This window comes from Pteropus vampyrus, unplaced genomic scaffold (assembly GCF_000151845.1).
Source record: "Pteropus vampyrus isolate Shadow unplaced genomic scaffold, Pvam_2.0 Scaffold67, whole genome shotgun sequence".
Taxonomy (NCBI): domain Eukaryota; kingdom Metazoa; phylum Chordata; class Mammalia; order Chiroptera; family Pteropodidae; genus Pteropus; species Pteropus vampyrus.
In genome coordinates, this window is record NW_011888848.1 from 4,469,623 (window position 1) to 4,494,341 (window position 24,719).

Consider the following 24,719-nt stretch of genomic DNA (forward strand, 5'->3'; position numbering starts at 1 on the left):
AATATAAAATATGTGTGTTCCCTTTATTTTTCATAATGAATAGTCACTGTTTTAAGCCATCTATGTGTTGCAGTTTTGCTTTGTGTTGTCATGATGCCGTTTTATATTTTTTTCATGTTCAATTTTCCTTTGTGAAAAGAAAAGGCTGAGTATTCATTTTGTTAGAATACATGTGCTACTTTTAGCAGAAATGTCTTTATTTTTTATTTATTATATTAATCAATTTTTTCTCATTAAATCTGAAAACCATCCCACCTTACTGCTTTATATTTCTAAAGCACTTTACAGTCTGTGCTTGTGCATTTATGATCTCATTTGATTCCCACAACATCCTATGAAGTAGAACTTTATAAAAGACATTGTTTGCCATTGCAAACCCATATATGACAATGCGACTTTTTGCTTTGGGAAAAATTTTATTTTGACTTGATTATTACATAGTATGTGAATATGAAAACAACTGGGACTGGGATAGCCCTTTGATACATCATTTCCTAACTTGGCATGGTTTTCCAAAAATGTTTACACTGTCAAAGTTTAGATTAATTCTCTCAATTTTTAAAGAGCAATTGGAAAATGAGCAACAATGATAATTTTATTTCAGAGAAAAATTGGGGCAACTTTATAGTTTCATCAGTTTCCTAGAAGATTACTCATGTTTAATTTGAAGAGATGGTCCCTTATATTTTCTGGTTATACACAGTAGGTTCAAGTTCTAGTTTCATTTGAAAATTATCTATTTAACAACTGCTGCCTGCTTTTTCTGTTGCTAGATAGCAACAGAAAAATGAAATAATTCTACAATCTAACCTGTCTCTTTAAGATGTACAACAAGGGCTAGGAGCAAAGAATCTGCAATATTCTTTATAATTTCATGGGGTCTACTGAGGAAATGTGCCAATTTTATGGGGACTCGTAGGGAAAAATTTTGATTTCATGTGGATTCCAGTGAAAAGGTAAATTTCATGGGATTTCTAAAAATGGCTGGATTTCTCAGAATCCATGAAATCTATGACAGCCATGGAGAAAATGCACCGCTCGTCATGGAGTAAATTTTAGTGCAGTTTGGCAAAACTTTATTTCTTATACATCTGCTATGACGTATATTCACATTTTAAGTCTTTTTTGATCATTTACCTTTTTATAGATGTGTATGAATACTAACGGTAGCACTTCGTGTATGCAACAACAATTTGGTTATTTTGTCAGTTGCTTAGAGCTTATTTTGTGTGGTCACTCACACACATGCGACTCATGTGGTCACTTAGGTTGGAGTCAAGGTCAGGATGGTGGTGCTTAGAGTCCTGGTGGGTCTAGTCATGGAATGGAGAGATGGCTCTCACTCCCACTTGCACAGTTCCATGGGGTCATAGAAAGTTAGGTTTAGAGGAGACCTCAGATATCGCCCAGTGTAATGGTTCTCCAAGGGTATTCCAAGGTCTAAACATGTGAACAGAGTCCCCGTGGAAACTTGTTAAAACTTTGAACTCCTTGGTCTTACCCCAGACTAGCTGACCCAGAATCTCGACCCAGATTCTCAGCGGATAGATTTTGAGAATTTGCCTTTAAAATGCAACTCCTTGAGTAATTCTGATCCCGATGTGCATGCCCATTTGAGAGCCACTGTTCAAATCCAATTCTTTTCCCAATGCAGAACTGACTACTACTACATTGTTTCTCATGACTTCCAGATCTTCTCTCAGACCCCTGTTTACAGCAGGGCCGGGGCCTGGTGAGGTGCCATTAGCTGAACTTCTGGCTGGAACTGGAGCTGGGCCACAGGGAAGACTGCTGGGGGAGGAAAGATGTTAAAGCCTGAGTCTGGAAGCTTGATACTATGGAAGCACAGTGAACACCACAGTTGTAATAACTCAGTGATTCAGGTGTGCTCCACTGCTGATAAGAAGTGTTTCCTTGATGCAGATTTTTTTCTTTCTCTGAAATGGTGAACAACTCTTGAAAAGTCCCAAAGAAAACAAAATAAGATTTTACCTTAATTTATATGGTACCTTCATTCATTCAAAATTTAGTATATATTAAAGCAATGAAAAACACTTTGTTTTAATATGTAAAATAGTGTTCGATTCTAATTCAGATAATTAGGAAAAGGTTTTTCATGTACTTAAATGTCCCATGGGACGTTAGAAAGTAGTGCTGGGTATAGGGACAATCTTTCTTATTTAGGACTGCAGGCATTGTGAGATATCCAACATCCCTTTACCTTTGTCTTCTAAATATTCATAATGCCTCCTAATTATCATGACAACAAAAACTTTTTAAAATTTTCAAAATGCCTTCTGGGTGGTACTATGCTTTTGCATTTTCACTGATTTTTTTTTTTTTTTTTTTTTTTTTTTTTTTTTTTTTTTTTTGCTTTTTAGCCATACACTTTCTAAAATGGAAATCTGCTCACGTAATTCTCTTGCTTAAAGTCTTTTGATGTTTTTCCATTCTTTTCAGAGTAAAGTTTAACAGCTTAGTTTAGCATGCAGAAACCATCATGGTCTGGTCACTTGTGTTCCTCTACTTTCATCACCCATGACTGAGACACATCAGACTGTTTAAACACTATGCTAACTTTATGCCTCCATATCTTTAGATATGTATTTTACTTTTCCTAGAATATGATTCCTCTTCACTTTGCTCATTCAAAGCCCAAGAATCACATTCTTGCTAAGGCCTCTTGGACAGCCAACTTTGATTATATCGCCTCCTCTCTAAGCTCTCATAGCAGTAGTCTAAGCATACATTATAGTGTAATTATTGGTTTATTCAACTTCTTAAAGTAAAAACTTTGATGTTTCTCTATAAAATATTTATATTTCTTAGTATGACCTAAAAAATAGTCTCAAATATATGCTCCTACATATCTATCTAGCCTCATTAGTCGTGATCTTTTACTGCTTAATATTTCACCCACATTGTCTTACAATTCCTAGAACTTACATTACCTCACAGCCTCTACTCTTAGCTATGCCAGAAAAGACATTTCTATTATCATCACCTTTGTAACTCTTGCTCATTCTATAAGACTCAGTTAAGATTGTCAAATTCATTGAGAATCTATCAGGGGTCATATACTGAAGTTGTGGAAGTGATAGAGACATGGCCTTTGTTTATATGGAGCTAGTGATCCAGTTATAAATATTTCCTCTCTCCTGAGGCTGGATTAAGAACTTTCCTTCATCCAGTCTCTAGCATAGCACTTATCTCACAGTATACATATTGAGCTGTAAGTTGCTTGAGGAAAGGCAATGAGCTATCTTTATTTTTATGTGGTTAGCACCTGGCAGAGTGCTTGACTCATAGTAGGAACTCAAGTTTTGAATGAAAACCTGGAATGTTTACAAATCATCAAGACAACCAATAAAATATTTATTAAAAAGTCCTTGGGTGGCAGTTTTGAGGCTACCTTGGCCATAATTTGAGTCTTAATCATGATCAAGTACAGTGTTTTGAAATAGATCTTCACATAATTTTCTAGCAATTTTTTTTCTTTTCTTTTTTGTTTCTCAGTAGCTTTCCTTCTTAATAACAGCTCTGGAGCTCTGACTTGCTACCCCAGCCTCTCTAATTTCTCATAAATGAGAGAACAGGGAGGGAAGGTTAACATTTGTACAAATCATTTTGAGTGAATCCTGGGTGCAAGTGACGGGGGTCAGCTCTATGTTCTCTGAAAAGAAAACAAAACAAAACTGAAAGGAAATGTTACTTCTTCAAACCCGTCTGTTACCGAAAAATGTAAAAGAAAAACAGAATGGTAGGCCTGGACCCTGCAGAGTGCATATTTTCTGATTCCTTCGTGAAATGCTTGGTTTTCCAGCTAAATAACATCTGATTTTGTTTTTCTGTATATGAGTAGGTTTCTTCTAAATATGAAGTAAATTTATAAATTCTGAAAAAAAGTGCGTGTTTATAATTTTGATTTCCAAAAGATGAGCAGATGCCCCGTTCCCAAAAATAAAAACTGAAACATGGAATTTCTTTTATTTTATTATGCTTTTTATTTGGAATGGAAAAAATAAAATAAATAAAATAAATATTTAAAATGAAAAAAAAAATTAGATTCTTTCTAGCATAATAAATGACATTGGGAAAAATTAGAGAACTTTTCATCCTGGTCTCAGATAGCTTTCAAAAGACAGAAACTTACTATCTTCTGTGCAGATATATACTAAAAGTACATTATAAAAGTATTGCCTAAAATAGTTATTTTAAATATAAAAGTTCAATTAAACTGAAATATCACAAACTATAAGATGTTAACATAATGATTTTAAAACAATTTTATCGGATCTTTGGAAACATGGAGGAGTGAGAGACATCCCCAGATCTCTCCCCTTCAAACAACAATAAACTGAACATCTAAAACTCAACAAAAGACAACCAAACTGCACACCAGGACATCTGAGTGTGGGATCTGCACATAAGAACTACCACAGGTCAGAACCCCAGGTGTTCAGTGGTAAACTGGGAGGAATAAAGAAGATGCCTCTCGGAGCGCAGAAGCTCCCTGTAGGGGGGAGAGGGAGAGGAGAAGGAGCAGCGAGTTCATGCGGCGAGTTCCCTGAACAGCACTGCCTGAAAAATCTGTGAGCTCCCCGCAACTGGCAGCAGGGCCCAGTCATCGGGGCAGAAAGCAGAGAAGTGGTTGCAGAGAAACAACAGTTGATATTTACTGACCACAATTGTAAAATAGAGGCTGAGCCACAGCCCCCAACTCCCAACCCGCAACTCGGAAGGCCTTCCTCCCATACTATCTGAGACCAAACCCTGCGGAGTGCCAGGAGAATCTGAGCAAACACTACCAAAACTGTTGCTAATACTGACAGGGACCAAAACTGAGGGTAGCGAGCGTGATTAAATATCTATCAGAAAATAAAAAGGCATTTTTAAAGCTTTATATAAAGCAGGGATCCAAGTGGGTTAGATGCCACCTACTGGAAACCAAAAGAAAAGCTCCTTCATTGCAACAGGCTAAAGAGAGATCTCCATATAATAAATCTTTCTGGGAAAAATGCAGAATACATTTCCATTAATGCCCAGGTGGAGAAATAGTCCATTAAATACCATGAACAACCAAGGCGACGAGGCATTTCAGAAAGAAATAGAAAAATCTCCAGAAAATAAGCTTATAGACATAGAAATATGTGACTTAAATGACAGAGAATTCAGGATGGTACTTCTGAAAAAACTCAGCGAGATCTGAAATGAGTCATATCAACAATTTCAGGAATTGAAAAAACAAGTAGATGAGCAGAGCAAGGAGATTGAAACCCTCAAAAACAACAGAATAGATCTTCTGGAGATAAAAACATGTTGCAAGAGTTGAAAGATGAAGTAGCAAGCTTAGGAAATAGACCAAATGGAGGAAAGGATCAGTGATGTCGAAGACAGAAATCTAGAAATGAATCAGAAGGAAGAAGAGAGAAACCAAAGAATGAAAAATAATGAAAGAGAAATTCAAGAACTAGCTGATACCATCAGGAGAGGAAACTTAAGAATAATGAGCATTATCGAAGGCAAGGAAAAAGAACAGGGATTAGAAAGCATTTTCAAACAAATAGTTGATGAGAATGTCCCAAATCTAAGGAATGAGCTGGAGCTTGGAATTCAAGAAGTCAATAGAATGCCCAATTATCTCAAATCAAAAAGGCCTTCACCAAGACACATTGTTTTAAAATTATCAAAAATCAATGACAAAGATAGAATTCTCAAGGCAGCAGGGAGAAGAAAATGGTAACTTATAAAGGAAAACTCATTAGATTATCCTTGGACTTCTCAGTGCAAACCTTACAAGCCAGAAAAGAAGAAAATCAAATATTTAAACTATTAAGTGAAAGGAACTATCAGCCTAGAATAATGTATCCAGCTAAACTCTCCTTTAGATATGAAGGAGAAATTAAGACTTTTCCAGGCATACAAAAATTAAGAGAATTCTCCATTACAAGGCCTGCACTACAGGAAATACTGAAGGGGGTCAGCTCACCTAAAACAAAATGACAAAAAATAAAAAAATACATAAGAATAAAGTGACTATCAGGCAAATAGAAGCAGAGGAGTGCAACCCTTACTAAGAACAGGGCATTATAAGCTTAAATAATAAGAAGAGAATTGTTATAACAGGATAGTAATGAACATTCAGCATACATAGGGACAAATTGAGATAACAATGACTGAAAAGGCGGGGATTCAAAGATCTAAATTCACAAAGGGGAATGGAGATAAGGCATGCGCAGAAGAAAATGGATGACTGTATAGATATAACTATCCTTTTCATATTCATAATGGTAACCACACACTAAAGATTCGGAACTGAAGTATATAACATAAAACAAGAAGAACCAGGGGCAAAACTCACAAAAGCCAACCAAAATAAAGAAAACAAACACAAGGACAAGGAAGCAATGGAAACACTGAGCTACTGCAAAAGATAAAATGGCTATAAGAAGACCTCAATGTAAATGGACTGAACTCACCAACTCACCAATAAAAAGGCACAGAGATGCAGAATGGATCAAAAAACAAAACTCAACCATAGGCTGCCTCCAGGAGACACATTTCCGCTCCAAGAACAAATATAGACTCAAAGTGGAAGGGCGGAAAATGATAATTCAAGTAAACGGCATTCAGAGAAAAGCAGGAGTAGTGGTACTAATATCAGAAGACATAGACTTCAAAATGAAAAAGATAAAGATACTGAGGGATACTTCATAATGATAAAGAGAGTCATGCACCAAGAAGACATAACACTTATTAATATCTATGCTCCCAATCAGAGAGCCCCAAAATATGTAAAGCAATTACTAAGAGAACTAAAGAGAGAAACAGACCAAAACACTATCATAGTAAGGGACCTAAATACCCCACTGTCAGATATAGACAGATCATCCAAACAGAAAATCAATAAGGAAATAACACTCTTAAATGACACATTAGTCCAACTGGACATAATTGACATTTACAGAGCCTTCCATTCCAAAACAGCTGCTTATACATTCTTCTCTAGTGCACATGGAACATTCTCAAGAATTGACCACATACTGGGACACAGAGATAGCCTCAACAAATATAAGAAGGTTGAAATTATACCAACCATATTCTCTGATCATAATGCTTTGAAACTAGAGATCAATTGCAGAAAGAAAGCAGGAAGAACCACAAATACATGATAATTAAATAACATGCTACTGAAGAATAACTGGGTCAGAGAAGAAATAAAAAGAGATCAAGAGTTGCATAGAAATGAATGATAATGATAGTACAACATATCAAAACTTTTGGGATATGGCCCTTCTGGGTAAGGAAAGAGTCTTCCAGAAGATTCTGACTTGAACATTCACAATTAAGCTGAGGCCTTGCCCTGCCCCTTCCTCCTTGCCCCAATCACGGTAGTGTCCAGCCCAGTGTTGAATGGATTGTGGTGTTGTCTCATTACAAACAAATAAATAGACTTTAATTGGTAAAAAAAAAAAAAAAAAAGCAGTCATAAGAGGAAAGTTCATATCATTACAGGCCTATCTCCAAAATCAAGAATGAACCCAAATAAATAACCTAATGCTTCATCTTAAAAAACTAGAAAAGGAAGAACAAATGAAGCCTAAAGTCAGCAGAAGGAAAGAAATCATCAAAATTAGAGCAGAAATAAATGAAATTGAAAACAAACAAAAAAAGGATAGAAAAGATAAATACAACAAAGAACTGGTTCTTTGAGAAGGTCAATAAAATTGACAAATCCCTGGTTAGACTCACTAAAGAAAAAAGAAAAAGGACATAAATAAACAAAATCAGAGATGAAAGAGGGGAAATTATGACTAATATTGCAGAAATACAAAGGATCATACAAGAATACTATGAAAAAGTATATAACATCAAATTTAACAACCTAGAAGAAATGGATCAGTACTTAGAAAAATACAACCTTCCTAAACTGAATCAAGAAGAGCTGGAAAATCTAAATAGACTCATCAGCAGTATGGAAATTGAAATAAGCATCAAAAACCTACCAAAAAGTAAAAGTCCAGGACCATATGGCTTCACCAGTGAATTCTACCAAACATTCAAAGAAGATTTAATACTTATTCTCCTCAAACTCTTCCAAAAAATCTGATAAAGATAACACAAAAAAAACGACAGACCAATATCTCTCATGAACACAGATGCAAGAATCCTAAATAATATACTAGTGAACAGAATACAGCAACATATTAAAAAAATTATACACCGCGATCAAGAACATCCCAAAGGCACAGGGATGGTTCAATATATCGCGAATCGATTAATGCGATACACCACATAATCAAATTAAAAAATAAGAATCATATGATCATATCAATAGATGCAGAAAAAGCCTTCAACAAGATACGGCATCCATTTATGATCAAAACACTTAACAAAATCGATATAGATGAAAAGTACCTTAACATAATAAAGGCCATATATGACAAGCCCTCAGCCAACATTATACTTAATGGTAAAAAACTAAAAATCTTTCCTCTAAGATCAGGAACAAAGCAAGGCTGTCCACTATTGCCGCTGTTATTCAATATAACATTGGAGGTCCTAGCGAGTGCAATCAGACAAGAGAAAGATATAAAAGGCATCCAAATAGGAAACGAAGAAGTCAAACTGTCACTATTTGCAGATGACATGATTCTCTATATAGAAAACCCTAAAGACTCCACAAGAACACTACTAGAAACAATAAGCAAATACAGTAAAGTCTCTGGATACAAAATCAGTGGTAAAAAATCCATAGCTTTCCTATACTCTAATAATGAAGTGACAGAAAAAGAAGTGGAAAAAATAATTCCTTTTGCAATTGCAACAAAAAGAATAAAATATCTAGAATAAATTTAACGAAACAAGTGAAGGGCCTATATAATGAAAGAAAACTATAAGACCCTATTAAAAGAAATCGAAGAAGATACAAAGAAAGGGAAAGATATTCCATGTTCTTGGATTGGAAGAATCAATACAGTTAAAATGACCATGTTACCTAAAGCATTATACAGATTTAATGCAATCCCCATCAAAATCTCATTGGCATTTTTTAAAGAAATAAAAGAAAAAAAATCATCAGATTTGTATGGAAGAGGAAAAGACCCTAAATTGCCAAAGCCATCGTGAGAAAAAAGAACGATGCTGGAGGCATCACTCTGCCTGACTTCAAATTATACCACAAAGCAACAGTAATCAAAACGACTTGGTATTGACAGAAAAACAGACACACAGTCCAGTGGAACAGAATCGAGAGTCCAGAAGTAAACCCATATTTATATGGGCAAATAATTTTCAACAAAGAAGCCAAAAATATACAGTGGAGAAAGGAAAGCCTCTTCAATAAATGGTGTTGGGAAAAAGGGAAAGCCACATGCAAAAGAACTAGACTGTTGTCTATCACTACACACCAAAATTAACTCAAAATGGATTAAGGACCGGAATATAAGACCTGAAACAATAAAATGCATAGAAGAAAATATAGGAACTAAACTCAAGGACCTTGGACTTAAAGAAGATTTTATGAATTTGACCTCAAAGGCAAGGGAAGTGAAAGCTAAAATAAATGAATGAAACTACATCAAACTAAAAAGCTTCTGCTCAGCAAAAGAAATTGTCGACAAGGTAAAGATAAAGAGACAACCATCCGAATGGGAAAATATATTTGCAAGCAACACCTCGATAAGGGACTAATCTAAAATATACGAAGAACTCATACAACTCAATAATAAAAAATAAACTAATGATCCAATCAAAAAGTAGGCAGAGGACCTGAACAGACAATTCTCCCTAGAGGACGTACAAATTGCCAAAAAATACATGAAAAGATTTTCAACATCGCTAGCTATTGGGGAAATGCAAATCAAAACCACAATGAGATACCATCTCACACCTGTTAGAATAGCTATAATCAACAGGACAAGTAATAACAAATGTTGGAAAGGATGTGGAGAAAAAGGAACCTTCAAACATTGCTGGTGGGACTGCAAATTGCTACAGCCACTATGGAAAACTGCATGGAGGTCCCTCGAAAAACTAAGAATTGATCTACTATATGATCCAGCAATCCCTCTACTGGGTATTTACCCCAAAGATTTGAAAACCCATTTCCGAAAAGATATTTGCACACCAATGTTCATAGCGGCATTATTCGCAGTGGCCAGGACATGAAAGCAATTGAAGTGTCCTATGATAGATGATTGGCTAAAGAAGCTGTGGTACATATATACAACGGAATATTACTCCATCATAAGAAGAGATAAAATACTGCCATTCACGACAACATGGATGAACCTCGAGATAATCATGCTAAGCAAAATAAACCAGACAGAAAAAGTTGAAAATCACATGATATCACTCATATGTGGGATATAAACATAAAAGCAACAAATGAGTGGAACAAACAAACAGAGACTCATGGACATGGACTATAGGCTAGTGGTTACTAGTGGGGTGGGGGAGGTGGGGGGAGGTATGGGGTAAAAGAAGTCAAAATAGAGAGATGGAGGAGGGTGAATTGGGCAAAAGGGATCAAATATATGGTAGCTGAAGGAAACTGGATTTTGAGTGGTAAACACACAATATACAGAAACTGGATTTTGGGTGGTAAACACATAATAGAATATACAAATTATAATGTACACCTGAAAATTATATAATTATATTAACCAATGTTACCCTAAAAAACTTAATTAAAAAAAGATTAAAAAAATAAAAAATAAAACAATTTTATCAAATTGCCTTCCAGTAAGTATTTTTACTTTTGTCCCTGAATTGTAAAATCATGAATTTGGAAAGTATGTTACTTTTTTAGTAGAAAAGAGGAAGAGAAACGCTCAGATGAGAGATTCATGGGCCTGGGATGCAATAGCATCAAAAAAGAAAAAGGAAAGGAAAACAAAATAAACAAAAAATCCAGACAATTTAGATTGAACTGAGCCTGTATTTTACTTACCTTGGTTCAGTCATCAATTCAAGTGAAGACTGCAGCCAAGAAATCAAGAGAAGACAGAGACTCAGAAGAGCAGCAATAGAAGATTAGGAAAGACCACTAAGAGCAAAGATGTCATCAGAGACCAAAGCTGAGATCATCCACACCTTCGTATTCCCAATTTACGGATTATTTACAGATGTTAAAATTGTGCAGTGAAGAAGGCTGATAGAAAAAAAATTGATTCATTTGAAATATTACGTTGGAGGAGAGTTCTATGGATACCTTGGACTGCCAAGAAGATGAACAAGTGGGCTCTAGAGCAAATTATACCAGAACCATCGCTGGAGGCAAAAATAAGAAACTGAAACCATCCTGCTTCGGGACATCATGAGAAGGCAAGGTTCTTTGGAAAAGACAGGGTTCTAGGGAAAATAGAAGGCAGCAGGATGAGGAGAAGACCAAATATGAAGTGGATTGATTCCATAAAATAAGCCATAGGACATGAGTCTATAGAAGCTAAGCAGGGCTGTTAAGGACAGGACATTGTGGACATTGTGGACATCACTCATTCATAAAGTCGCCAGGATTCAGAGGCCTCATTGCCCACTGGTCTAGACCACTACTCTGAGAGCTAAGAGGAATGAATTTCTGGTCCTGGCTTTATTTTTTTCCAGCCTTTCTTTGCTTGGCAAAGAACCTTCATTTCTCTCAATCTCAATTCTCTCATCTGTATAAAAGAGAATTTTACTTCACAGGGTTGTTGTTATATATAAACAACAAAATGTACTGTGTTCACATGAAATGTTGAAAAATTTTCAAATGAGCCATAAGATACTACTTAATAGTAAAATATAATTATTGTGAATGTGCCATTTCTTGCTCATGTAACCTCTAATCCTAATTTTGTCCTTTATAAAGTTGGAAAATGCCCAGATACGCCTGATATGTAAAAATTCACTAAACTTAAAAAAATCTTTCAGAATACATTAGCATTCATTCTGCTGGATACATTCTTAAGACACTTCCATAACGTTATCAATGCTTTGAATGCTTGTAAAGCGATTTTCACAAAGCTAGCCCTTAAATTGCAGCAGGTAAATAATAAGGAGAAGTAAATATTTAAAATAGAAAAATTTAAATATATTTTGTTAAAATCAAAGCCCAACATTATTTTAGTAGCTTCGAACATTTTAAATAGAATAAATTCAACAACAACAAAAAACTGGACACATTACCAATACTTAGCTCTATTTCCCTTCCAAAAGAGCCATGGCATGATTTTTAATAAAATATTTATTTCATGCAACTTCATAGTTTACTGTTGTTCTTATTTCTTGTATAATTACATTCACTTTATTTTCTCCTTTTAGAATCAGAATTTCTATTGTTGCTAGTTTCTGGTACAGATTTTACGACTGAATTCTGGGAATATCAACCAGGGCAAACAAAGGAGCTCATTCAAGGGCTCTCACCCCCATGAGACATGAGCAGGACACAGGGCTAAATTGGGGGCTTCAATTCCTACCCTTAAAGGGCTGTGGACTGAGGGGACACTTAGCCTGCATAGAAGATTCATGACAATCCAGGGACTGGCTGGGCTCTGACACAGTATTAGACATGTGAAGATCGAAGATGCTCTCTACATAACTCAGGGCAGAATAAGGATTGCTTTGTAGGTACCCTGGCTGTTTTAAAGTTTTCTTTTAACCCAGTGACTTTGAAATTTCTCAGTATTTTTTTTGTGTGTGTGTGTATGTGAATGAAAAGAGAGTCAGATAGAAGAGAGCTGACATTCCCTAGAGACAAATCGTGTTTTCGGCTCCTCTTTATACCAAAGTTCTTCTTGCATTTTATCTTGTATCTCCTCCTACAAGCTAAAGATTTGAACAGGTCTTCTTTTCTTACAAAATTTAAGGGAGGGATGCTGCAAGGACATTCACTGTCCATTTGGATCTTAAATGCTTTTCTCAATGTACAGAAGGTAAGTTGCAAGAGTTCTCATTAACCCTAACCTTATTATTTGACATTAGGCATTTTTGTTAGACTACCCCAAATCCCCAAAGCCCTAAACATTTCTGGGGAAACATTTAAAATCTTCATTTCAAAAAGCAAATGATAAAACAATATTTTCATCATTAGATTATTTATCAAGAATTAGCTGAAAAAAACCCAAATATATATATATATATTTGTTTTTTTTAATTAAGAGAAAGAGAAAGGTAATAGATTTTGTTGCTCCAAGACCACTTGGGTGCATTACTATGTAATTTAACTGAACTTTCACAAAAGTCCTAGTGAGTGCGCATTATGAATACCATTTTAGATGAGCAGGAACTGGTTGAGGAAGGTTAAGTAACATACTTAAATCACACTGCTAACATGTAGTAGATCCAAAATTTAAAACGAATTTCATCTGATCCTGAAGCCCATGCTTTTCTCACTGATCCTAATGCCTCATAGAAAGGAAAGAAACTGAGATACCTGACCTAGTCAGGGAATGGTAGAGATTCATGTTCCAGTTCTCTGGTTTCTGAGCAATTCTTCCACAAAATGGTAATAAAACCACCACGTTTTGCTTCAGGGTGTCAAATATAGTGGACACTGGTAAATTTTAAACTAGGATCAGTGTGAAACTTACCATCTTTACCTTTTACCTATTCACAGTCCTTTTGACACTTGTATAAACACTTCCTCTCAAGACATTTTCCCTTCCCTCCACCCAGGGTGAGCTCTGTGTTAGCGTTACCTTATTGAGACACTTACTTTCTCACCTTATTTGCTGTGTGGCAGTATGAAACAGTGAGGTAGATAAATGGTTTTAGAGGAAAAGGAAGGGAACAACAATAGGTCAGTTAGAGTCTACCCTGTCCTGGATTAAAAATGATGGATAAGGTATTTTGGTAATACAACTGCATTGTAACTTCTAATTTAAAAACTTCTCAAAAAATAGATCGGGAATGAAAAGAATCATTTTGCATCTGCCTCAACTCTATGTCCTCATCCACAATTGGCTTGAGTCAGGTGAATTTTAATCCTTTATTTGCCACTGACAATGAAATAATCCTTTATCTGGCTGGAAGCAAAAGGTAGGCACTTTTTTGAGAGAGAGCTATATTTATATGTTTATTTGGTCATATTTACTCAACTTTATTTTATGACAGAAGATTGTTTAGGGGTCCAGAAAGTTTCTAAAGAAATTGAGTCAAAAATATGCCATCCAAGATTTTCTTGTCACTGTCAGTTTTTCCTGAGGAATCTGTAATAAGGCTCCTTTGCCTTTTAATAAGATATTAAACTCTGTGAGGGCACAGAATCATTTATTCACATAAGTTGTCAGTTTTGAGGCTTTTACTACATGTCAGGCCCTGTTCTAGGTACTGGTGGGTAACAGCAGAAAACAAAACCAAGAACTTTGCTAAGTAGCAAGTGTTTGTGTGTGTGTGTGTGTGTGTGTGTGTGTGTGTGTGTGTGTCTATGGGGGAAGAGAGACAGAGAGAGGGAGGGAGAAAGAGAGAGAGTTTATGTGTATTTATGTATATGTGGAAGGAGGGAAACAGGTAATTCAAAAAATAAATATAAAATCTATCAGGTGCTGTATGGGTGCCATAAAGAAAAATCAAACCAGGATAAGGAGCTAGAGAGTGGCTGAGGGAGATGTGGGAGTTTCTACCTCATACCAAATATCAAAGGAAACTCTGATAGGTTGTTTTTTGAGCAGAAACTTGAATGAGATAAAGGAGTGAGCCCTATGGTTATCTGAGTAAGGACATATTAAGCAAAGAGAACAGTAGAGACAGCGACTCTGAAGAAGGAGCGTGTCTGACATTTTTCAGTAACAGCAAAGAGGCCAGTGTGGCTGAAAGAGAGGGAAGAGGCGAGTGGTAGAGTACACAACAAAAGGCTAGACTGTGGAGGGCCTTCGAAGCTATGGCAAGGATTTTGGATCCTACTTTGAATGAAATGAGAAATATTAGGAGTTTTGAACAGAGGGCTCAGTCTAGCTGCTGTGTTCCAAATAAACAAGAGGAACAAGCATGGAATGTCATTATCTTCATTTGTTGCCTCTGGAAAAATTTATGGATTGCAGGGGAACTAAGTAAGATAATAAACATAATGAGCAGTTCAGTGGGTTAATATATCCTAAGATCCTAGAAGATGAAAGTACTCAGTATATTAGCTCGGGAACTGGCATAATCAAGTAGTTTAGAGATGAAGTTGGGATTTCACTGTCTGAGTTTCATCCTAGCTCCATTTCTTACTTGTGTGATTTTGGAAAAGTTACTTAACTCTTGCATGCCTTAAATATCTCATCTGCAAAGTGTGAATAATAATAGTGTCTATTTCATAGAATCATGGTAAGGATTAAAATGAGTCAATATCAGTAAAATACTTAGAACACCATCTTGCAAACAGTAAACACTAAAGATTTTCAGTATCACTGTATAGCATTAATACTTTACAAAGTGGTTTCATGTGTTCCATCTCACATGAGTTATGTGTAAATTATTATTCCTATTTTGTAGATAAGGGGATTGAGATTCAGAGAAATGAAGTGACTTGCTCAAGATCACCTAGCTAGAGAACAGTGGGGCTAGAAGTGAGCACAGATCGTCCAACTCCAAGTTCTCTCTTCAGTATGTTCTGCTGCGTTTGAATATTTACATATATCTAGGAGGAGCTCAGATTCGGACTTGCTGCCTCTAAATTGGTTATTCTTTGTATTTTATCATAGTTCTTAATGAAATCTTTGTATAATGTATGTTGTGTCATTAATAAAAGAAACAACATGAGAAAGAAGAATCCTTTAGAAAGAAGACAACAAATTTAGGTCGCTAGAACATGAACCATGGATTTAGGAGGCTGGATACCAATCAGTGGGTGACACATTGTGCAATTCTGAGAAAATTGCCTAACATCTTGAGTCCTTGGTTTCTTCATATGCTAAATGAAATCTCAGTATATTCTCATATCTGCTGGCTAGATTTGTGAAAATATATGCCAAGATAAAGATGGAAACATTTAGGGAAGAAACGCTACATATACCACATGTGTTGCTACTATTAAACTTCTCTAAGAAAATTCAGATCTAGACACCTCTAAAATACCTTCTGGGGTTGGTTAGTAAGCATTTGCTCAAAAACTTGAATTCTTTGCACTTTTACGGGGGTGGGGGGAGTAAATGTAGATTAAAACTTTTTCTGGTAGCTTAAATTCATGGGAACTTTTTAGGCTAGCTTAGAGAAAGTTGTCCAGTAGCATTTTCTTCTTGATTTTTCAATAGTAGAAGAGATCACCTAGTATTCTTTCTCAGCCATTGAGTACCATGTGAACTTGAACATACTATCCCCATAGGAAATAGTTAACAAAACTTTCTATTGATTTCAATAAACATTTATTGAGTATCTATCATAGACCAGTCACTCCACTAGAGGAAGCCAAAAAAGATAAGAAATCATCCTTGACATCCTGGAGCTCAGAATCTAATGGAGAATAGAGCTATAAACCATGTAGAGACTACATGTGTTATAAGGTGTAATAGCGACTTTCACTAAATGCTTTGGAAGTGTGGTTCAAAGTATGCCTAACTCTGACTGGTATCAGGTGAGAGAAGGATCAAGGAAGGTGTGTCACAAATGATGCTTAGAATAAACCTTGAAGCATAAGGAAAGGTTTCCAGGTAAATAAATAGAATGGGAGAAAAGGTATTTTATCAAAGGAGGACCTGTATAGTCATCAAGGCACAAGAGAGTGTATTTTCCTCAAGAACATTAAAGGGCTCCGGAAGGATGGAACACAGTAAGTAATGGCAGGGGATAAGATTGATTATGGAAGCAGAGTTTAGGGAATTGTTTCTGGTAGTTGACATAGTAAATGACCTGGTATCAACAGGACAGTAATGTGATCAGATTTGATTTATACGAAACTTTGTTAATGGAGGGTTTTAAGAAGAGCAAGATCATAGTCTGAAATACCGATGAGGTTGCTATTTCAATAGATTGAATGAAATATGGTTGGAGTAAAAACTAAGGCTATAAAACTGAAAGATAGAAACTGAACCTGAAAATATTTTGAAGTAGAATGTATAGAACATTTGACCAATTGGATGTGGATATTGAAGACAAATGAAAAATCGAAGGTTGTCTCTCCATTTATAGGTTTCAATTAACAGAGGCAAAATAGAAAGAGGAAGAATAGGGGTTGGCAGATGGGTGATGGGATTGAAGGTCAATGAGTTACAGTTAGGCACATGATAATCTTGGGTATGTGAGGGACAGTTAGACAGTATATTATAGACAGTTTCATTTAAAGTTTAGGACTCAAGCAAAGATTTGGAATGGAAATACATATTTGAGGGTTGGAATGTGTATGATAAATGATATTTAGAGATCAGATAAGAAAGCTCAAGGAAAATAGCAGAGTATAAAAGAAAATAATGAGATAATCTTGGAAATACCAACTTAAAGGGATACATGGAACAGAACAAGAAGGTGCAAACAGAGAGGTAGAAGCACAGTGGGAGGCAGTGACGTGTCTGTGAAGCCAAAGGAAGCAGGAATTTGAAGTAGAATTTAAACTGTAAGAATGCCCCCCACTGAAAATGTTCATTGGGTTTGGCTATTAGGAGGCCATTTGTGACCTCTGCCAAGTGTACTGGTGAGGCCAGAAGCCACATCACAGAGGCCTAGGAATTAATGGGGGCTGGGGGCTGGGGGTTGGGGGCTGGGGGCTGTGAAGAAGCAGAGCCCATGAGTTTGTGTGAGGTTTTTTCTTTTTTTTTCCCAGAGAAAATTTTCTTTATAAAAGGATTTAAAATTTATAAAATTTTCTTTGTATGGTTATAACTAGGGGAGGGACATTTTGAGGGGAGATATTTGAACATATTTATAGGTTGAAGGGAAAGAAAGAGATTGAATTTTTAGACGAGAAGAGATAGTTAACAGAGCAATAGCTCGTAGATGCAGGAGGGTTGAACTAGATCGAGAAGGAAGAAGACTTTTTCCTATGAGACTGAACTTTCTTCCCATAAGTGGACTGAGGTGGCTCAAACACCCACTGTGGTGAAGGTGTTTTCTGGATTTCCACACCTTTTAATGTTCAGGGAGAGTGTAACCTAGGTCATATATCTTCACAGAGAAGATTGGTGTGCCCCTAAACTGTGAGACCTTTGTGCATCAAAATATTTCTTAACAATAATAGATCAAATTATGGTAAAATTGTGGTTTGTGTGTGTTCCGTTCTGAGCATCTACCCTCCCTCTAGAGGGGAAGAACAAATCAGGTGGCGGGAGAAAGGTCAAAGGCTCTATGGGACTGACCAGCTTAGAAAAGCACTCAATATTATCAGGTTTATCAGGACTGAACCTGAATTCCAGACCTGGAGGTCTGCCCAACTGCACATCCTATCTGGCTTTTGCTTTTTCCGATAGGCAAATAAGTCAGGATCAGACGGTGGCAGATACCGAGCCATATGCATATTTATAATATTGCAAACTTGCCATGGAGCTGACTAAGCCAAATTAAGCATATAAGAAATGAAAAGTTTAAATGGAAGCTGATGTTTTCAGGATTCCAGGATATGGCTCTGCCAGATCAGTGTGTTAACTTAATGAGAGAGAGCAGCTCACATTTCAGGAAGGAAAGCAGCCACATTGTCCCGACAAATGCATCCGGTCCTCCTGCAGGTTCTGTGCCTTGTAGAGTGCCCTTCCCCACCCCCATTCCCCACCAAAACTCTTCTGACTCCTTGTGAAAATATACTCAGGGTGTAGATGTTGCCTTTCTGATATCGGTAGCCTTTTCTGCAGACCATAGTAGATATGTTGCTTCTGAATTCCCTTTAATGCACAATTCTTTGTTCCTTTCTGCTCATGTCTTCTTTTGCTTTCGAGCCATTTCTGTCTCTCCTTTTTCAATATTCAGCAGAGTTTTAGACACCTCAACAATTATCTCTTCTAATCTTGTCCTTTCCAATGAACATGAAGCTAATGTTTTCCCCTACTCTTCACATTTATAAATGTTGATACCATTTATCATTTTGTTGCCATTTCTGTCCTTTCTAAGTCTTTGATATTTTTTCTTGAATACTCTACTTGAAACCTTGAACAGTATTTCAATGGCCTATCATACTGTGATTAGTATCCTTTGCTAATTTTTGTCAGATCTCTAGTTTTATGTCACTTTTTGTTATGAATGTTTTAGATGACATTGAAACAACGATTTCAAATTTTGCTTCCTTTTGACTCGGTCCCTATATGCTGTTTTAGTTTGTTCAGGTTGCTCTAACAAGTATACCCTAGACTGAGTAGCTTAAGCAACAAACATTTATTTTACAGAGTTGGGGGATGAGAACTCTGAAAGCAAGGCACCGGCAGATTCTGTATGTGGTGTGCACTCGCTTCCTGGATCATAGTCTTTTCTGTGTCTCCTCACATGGCCAAAGGGTGAGAGAGCTCTCTAAGGTCCCTTTTATAGGGATACTAAACACATTCATGAGGACTCCACCCTCATGACATAGGGTGGAGCCCCACCTACTAATACTGTCACACCAGGAATTAGAATTTCAACATATGAATCTTGGGGCCCCACCTACTAATATTGTCACACCGGGAATTAGAATTTCAACGTATGAATCTTGGGGCCATACAGACGTTACAGTCCATAACATCTGCTTAACAGCTGTGAACATTTTAAGCTTTACTCTCCGTAGCTTTTACATGCATTTACTTCCCTATCAATATTAACATGTTCCTACACTGGACTCATACCTAAATCATTCATGTTCTCATTTTTAGAATGCTTGAGCCATCAATTGTCCCAGGCTCCATGAAAAGCTTATACCATATGTATTCCATGTTTTCTCTTACATAGCCATTTCTCTATCTTAGGTCCCAGACTGAAAATAGATGAAGATTTCATTTATCAAAGTGCAGAGTATAAGGAAAAAATGTCAAAGCTCTTCCAAAGAGAATTTATGGTTGGAGTCCATCATATCAATGTTTCTCAAAGAGAAATGCCATTACTATTATTCTGTTCCCCTTTACCCACCAAGCTGAGGGGTTCTAGCTACTCTTATTTCCTCTACCCTCAAGTCATTAACCCTCAACACCTCGCTGCATAACTAGGTGGGAGGGAATCTAACTGTACCAGACGGTAACCTCGCATAGTCAGAGGTCTCTGAGTTCTTCTATCCCCCTGTCTCACCAAGCTTACCACATGCGGAGAGACTTGGACTTGGCCAAAGACTAAGGAATTGCCCTGGCTGGAGAAGAACCTTCATATTTTCATTGTCCATAGATAGCAGTTAAGTCCCAGACTTACTTTCTGTTAGAAGTAACATGCATTACACTCATCTTTCTGTCTGGGAAAGGATGTTTCACGTGGGGCTTTCCACTCGCACATTTGGTAAAACCAAACTCCCTAGGAGACAGTAACATTTTGCCTTTGTCTCATTTGGGTGAGACAGGGAAGGAAAGAGGTCCAACAAAGGAATATTCTGGGAAGAAAGTTTATTTCCTAATAGTTTCAGTTTATATATAGAACCTCAAGAACCTCATGAATTTTAAAAAGGATTTAATTTGGAAGTATGTACATATTTTATCTTCCAGAGATGGTGATGGTGTCTTTATGCAAAAACTCAAATGAGAGGATACTTTTAGGGTAGTAGCTGTAATGATTTACTGAAATTATATCTCTCACACTGCAGAACAAACATCCCAAACCCAAAGGGTCAAAGTGGCTGCAGGAGGTCTCTGGTGGAGGCAGCAATCTGTCCAGTTACCGTGGGGACAGTGAAGGGTTGGGAGTATTAACTCTCAAGGTAGAGAAAGGTTGGAGTTGTTGAGGGAAGTTTTCCTCTGCTGCCCTCCAAAATCCAGAGAAGCCCATTGTTGTGGAAAGAAAGAAGGAATCTTTCCTATGTAAGTCAGGGCTTTAGGAGCAGTGGAAAGGGACAGAAGAGGAAGTGACTCATACTGCACTTTGTCTGGGACACCAAAACACAGCATCTGGAGGAGGACCAAGTCCTTCCCATGGGACAAAGCCCACCTATGGTCCTGTCCATGGGTGATGGCGGGATGGTGAGTTGGTGGCTAATATAGCAGTGGCAGCCTAACCTGTAAAGGTGGGCAGTTAAGGAGGTGAATCTCATCTTTACCCATTACTTTTTCTCTAACTGTTGTCTGGGGAAATGTTATCATTTATAGAATTATAAAGAGAAACTTAAACTTATCCAGGACAATTTAACAAACACCGATTTGGCCCCCTCTGTACCAGACGCTTTGCTACATACTGAGAACCTAGAGTTGAGCACATGTTTCTGCCTGCAAATGGTGGTCAGGGGTGTTTCTCTGGTGTGAGATCGTTGTTTCTCATGAGGTGATACATAAGCCCTCACACAAATGGTCTCTGGCTAATTAAAACAACAAGTTTATACAAGTTGCTGGTAAGGTGCCATGTGTTCTATTTCCTGTCCAAATATCACAGATGGTGATTGCATGCAATAGAATCTATTCAACCTGGCCAAACCCTTAGAGAAACTTGAGACCACAAGAGGTAGGCATGTTCTGGTTCCTGAACTAGATGTCTCTTGAAAGAATATATAACTGTATACCATTGTAGTAATGAGAATGAAGGGAAGTCTCTTTGACTCAGGGCTTTCAAATGACTTATGCTTGGGAAGCTTCCAAGTTCAAGGGGTACACATATAAAACAATTAAAATTACAGCAGCAGAAACAGAGACAATGTCAAGTTTGTGACAAAAACTGATAGGAGTAAAACAGTCATATTTCATAAGGTGAAAGTCTTGCTTAGATTATACTGAACTATCTGTCATGTTTCTGACCACCTTCCTATATTCTACTGCAATAAGCATTTTTGGTTGTTTTTTTTTTTTTTTAGTTTTTAGTATTATTTTTTTTCCCCCACAAAGAGAAAGAAACATACAAGGACAAGGACTCGGTGTTGGATCCAAGGTTAGAGCTCAGATATTTTTGGCTCCTAATTCTCTGCTGAGTCCATTAGACTATGTCATCTCTTAGTTCTATTATTTGATTATCTGTTCTCTGTGTTTACATACTCGAAGTGATAAAACACATTTTTGTTCTTATGTTACTAATGCAGTAGAGGCATTTTTCAATTTTGCTGAACTACAACACTCTAAACGTGGCAAATAACTGCTTTCAACAGTGTTTTCAAGGCATGCCTTAAATGGGCATTAAAAATAGGAATGCAAATGCTAATAATGGTATTGATAAAAGAAACTGGCTTCAAAAGTGAGAAATTCAGTTAGAAAAAGGAAAGCGAAAGTATTTGAGGACAATACAATGTACGAGAGTACTATTGGAAAATTCAGTTCTGTGGTATTATTACAAATTAGATAAAGTTTTCCGCAACATAGTTACCTGCAGGTCAACTAAGAAAACAGGGAAGTGGTTCTGGGACTTCTATTCTCGTTGACTCTGGAGGTTACATCCTGAAGCTTAGATCACTTTGGTATTTGTAAATAATAAAAAAACAGGACTACTAAGTCAACGGTTTACCCACTAGACCTAGCCCAAGTAGCTTCTTAATGTTCAAACACACATGCCAATCACAAACTTTGTCTGCATCTCAAAGAGGTTAATGTCTCATGACTATGTATTCTAATATCATCTAATATACAAGTGCTTAGGTACTTAGACCAAGGCTATTATATGAAAGTACTTTGTTTTTTATATGATCCACCCCAAAGGAGCTCAAAACACTTATCAGATTACCCGTCATTAATATTCACAGCATCTCCATGAGAGAGAAAGCAAAAATACTCTCTTCATTCTTATCATCAACATTTAGATAATATACTCTTAAGAGACACTGTAAAATTTAAGAAAGCTGCTGTGTCCATTTGCATGGTACTTACAACCTAAGAAAGCATGATAAGGTCATCATCACAGGTGTCAAAACAATTTATAGCAATGAAGAGTTAAATGCCTTACAGAGCCAAAGATTCTGTGTTCTCCCTCCTTAACGTATTCCAGTTAATAACTGGAATCTTAATGTTTTATGTTTTGATATAAAGCTGCTTACTCTGGATCTTTGCCAATGCACATGGAGTTCAATCCATCACCAAACTTTATAAAAAAGACCTGAACTTTTGTCCCCGAAGACCTTGAGTGAGCAGGAAATCTGTATATCAGACAAGAGTTTTCAAGTAGCCTAAACAATTGCCCTAGCTGGGACGGGGAATGGTCCGAGTAAAGACTAGCCTTTTGAATAATATAGGTGTTTAGGATAGTTTTATATGCTACATATAAATAATATATATTTGGAAAGAGAGTTGAATGAAGACTAGCTCTTTAGCCAGGCTTTACGAAAGTTGTATTCTGGAACACTTGTTGTATAAAATACTTTGCAATAAAAGTTCAATAAATTTGGTAAAGTATTTACTATTATTTCCTTTTAGATATTAACCATATGCAGTAGTACAATAAAGACTCTGAGCTGTCTTGAAGTAAAAAACAAAAACAAAAACAAACAAAACAAAAAACTGTATTAACTTTGAAAGAACTGCCCAAACTTATTTTAACACCAAATCCTTTTTCATGTAGCATCCATAAAACACAAACATTGGAAAATAACCTTAATTCATTTCTTCTGAGTGTTTAATTCATTCCTTCTACACTAAGGAGATATGCAAGCCATGTTACTTGAACTCAACAAGATCACAGTCTCAAAGAGATATTGTATGGTGTTTATGACATTAAAAATGTTTAAAAGACGATACAAATGCTAGGTTCCAAATGACTGAGACAGACAAGAACATGCCTTAGAAGTTAAGAGAAAGGTATAGTGCAGGAAGTAAAATTTTATAGAAGGTTGGTGCCATCGACTGAATGTTTGTGTCCCCCAAAATATATATGTTGAAATCAATTCCCCAATGTGATGGTATCTAGAAGTGGGGCCTTTGGGAGGTAATTAGGTTATAAGGGCAGAACCCCCATAAATGTGATTGTACCCTTATAAAAGACCCAAGAGATCTCTTTGGCCTCTTCTGCCATGTGAGAACACAGACAAGACAGTTATCTATGAACCAGGAAGCAAGCCTTCATCAGATACTGAATCTGCTGGTCCCTTAATCTTTGACATTCCAGCCTCCACAGCCATGAGACATAAAGTTTTGTTGTTTACAAGCCACCCAGTCTTGGTGGTTTAAAACCCACCCATTGTAATAGCCCAAATGAACTAAGACAGTTGAATAGTCTCAGGCTGTGCAGAAAGGAGCAAAGCAGTCAGTGTATGGAACATGGTATGGAGTGGAGAGTGGGAGAGGAGAAAGAGACCAAGCATGGGATGCCATATTACAAAGATGAGAAAAGAATGCCTGAATGACCATATGCATGCTTAGTAATGAAAAGTGAAGGAAAATAGACTTTATTAGGCTTAGATGTATCAGTAGATCCTTGGACTTCACCTCAGAGACTCCAGTTGGGCTGCTGCCACCACAGTTGTTCACCACTGATAGGCAGCCCCTGGCTCTGTTCATTTCCTATCAGCATCCTTGCTTCTCTGTCCAGGCCTAACTGCCAGATTTGCAGTGTTTGAACAGGAATACAATTGAATACCTATGTACCATTTTTCTAAATACTTAAAATAATAAAGTTGAAAAATTGTTAAAAGTAGCCCCTATTATGAGCTGAATTCTGTCTCCCCAAAATTCAGATGAAGTCTTAACCCCTCAGTATCTCAGACTGTGACTGTGTTTGGGGATACTATCTTTAAAGAGGTAATTGAGTTCAAATGAGATCATTAG